We start from the raw sequence: 2484 nt of genomic DNA on the forward strand, positions 1-2484 counted from the left end.
TTCCATCTATGGAAGATATAAAAAAGCTACACTCATATCTAAAATGCGAAAGAAAATTGTTATATATAAAACTTCAGAAGAAATTTATTTAAAAAACATGGCTAGAGTTTGCAAAAGTTACACTTACATCTACACAAGTTTTTAACAGGAGAAGAGCAGGAGAAATTGAACGTGTTACTATAGAAGATTTTAATACTCGTGAAGGTATAACACAAAAGAAACTCATTTATATTTATATAAATCATTAGGGACAAATTTACAACAGGTATAAATTATTTTTTTATGCGTAAATAAAATATGTACTGTACTATTCCTAATAACAGACATGTCCGAAAGATGTTCAGAGAACATCCAGAAGATATCCAGATATGTCTCTGGATGTTCTCTGAACATCTTTCGAACATGTCTGCTGTTAGGGATATAATGCAAAATAATAATTCTATAACTTTTGTATGTAGATTGCTGATAAATACGTAAGATTTTTAATTCGTGGAAAATTAGGACGCACAGTGCCTGTGATTTTAGATATAGAATTAGTTCAATGTATTGAACTAATTTTGAAGCATCGAGAGGATGCAAATGTTCCTGAAAAAAATCCATATGTGTTCGGCATACCTAGTAGTACAAAGCGCTATTTTAAATACTTAAGAGCATGTACCCTTATGCGATATTTTTCTAAAAAAATGTGGTGCACAAATACCACATGCATTAAGAGGCACTGAATTACGTAAACATATTACTACAACGTGCATCACATTGAATTTATCCGAAAATGAAGTGGATGATTTGGCGAACTTTATGGGACACCACGAAAAAATTCATAAACGCCACTATCGACAGTCAATACCAGCAGTAGAGATCATTCGTATGACGAAATTTTTTCAAGTAGCATTAGGTGAAAATGTGCAAGAACAATTTAATAATAGTGATTCAGGTATATATGCACTACTTGTTTTATTATTTTATATGTACATGTTTTTTTATAAAATACATTAACTATTGTATTCTTTTTTCCGTTTTTTTTTGTATTTTTATTATATATATTTATATATATATTTAATTATTTAATATATATTTAATATATATATTCTATTAATTTAATATATTAATTTAATATATTGTATTTTTATTATATATATTTATATATATTTAGTTAGAAGACAAAAGCAAACAAAGATACCTATAGATTGAATCACGAAATTAAGGCTTATGTATGCCACAATCGCAAATGTTGATACGTAGAAATCGAGAAAAATAACAATGAATGCAATAATGTTTTGGTCTCAATTTGGATTCTTTTTAGACAACAAAGTATGAATATAATATATTTATATTTTGTTGATTGAAAATGATCTAAATTCAGACCGAGACATTGTATTATTGCATTCATTGCTGCTTCGTTCAATTTCTACGCATTTACAATTGTGGTATACATTAATCTTTAAGTTTCATGAATCGATCTTTATATTTATTTACATCATAATTATCATGATATTGATGTGTTAATCATAATATTGTATTAATAACAGAAGAGAAGATGCAAGGTACAAATGAAGACACCGAGTGAAGAAAGCAATGCCGAAATATGTTCACATAAGCCTCTTTCAGTACAATCTGAAAGCAAATTTCCTAAAATTTGCATAACAGATAAACAAAAATCTGTAAAAAGAAAAATTATGCGTCAAAATCATGCATTTGCGAATAATGGCAATGATTTCGATGAAACTTATTCTCCAAAGATGTAGAAACGTTGTAAGTAGTAAGTTTATTTTCACTTTTATTTTATACTTTTCAAATTTATCAAATAAATGTATATTCCCTTAAATATTATTTAGTGTTGTTTTCATGGTTATATCAAAGCATGTATTGAGTTCTAATGTATAATGCATTTTAATGTAACAATTTCAATATACATAATAACAATTTGATTTAAAATATGATAATGAATAATGATTTCACACAAGCTTAATTTAAATTTTCATTTATTTATATTTTTTATCCTATATTATCAATTTTTTTATTTTTATATTTCCATATATTTCTATATATTTCCATATATTTCCATATATTTCCATAATTATGATTTTATAACTTTATGATTAATTAAAATATTATTCAGTATTTTGAAGATTCATTCATACTTCTTACTTAGGAAAGTACTCGAAACGTTAGTATAAATAAATAAAAATATAAATTAAATTTAGGTCGATTAGAACCATTGTTTTTTAAAGTGTTATTAATTTAATTTACTTTGTATTTAATTTATTTTGTAGCATCCCCATTTGGTTTAACGAAAAGAAGACAGAAGAAGTACGTAATATAATAATTAAAGAATTTTTAAAGGAAATTACCATTTCACAACTGCCATCTAACAAGAAAATTGTCCATGTAAAAGAAAATAATAAGTGTTTAGCCAATCGATCTGTTGCTCAAATTAAAACATGGATCCATAACTATATATCTGGTAAAATTAAACGCCAGTAA

General features: G+C 25.8%; 1 pseudogene; it reads left to right on the plus strand.

Annotated features, from left to right (window-relative positions):
• Nucleotides 1-336: 336 nt before the first annotated feature.
• On the plus strand, nt 337-2484 carry LOC145974328 (uncharacterized; annotated as a pseudogene).

Source organism: Camponotus vicinus, unplaced genomic scaffold, assembly GCF_025532165.1.
Source record: "Camponotus vicinus isolate PSW18456_S1 unplaced genomic scaffold, iyCamVici1.0 SCAF_7, whole genome shotgun sequence".
Taxonomy (NCBI): domain Eukaryota; kingdom Metazoa; phylum Arthropoda; class Insecta; order Hymenoptera; family Formicidae; genus Camponotus; species Camponotus vicinus.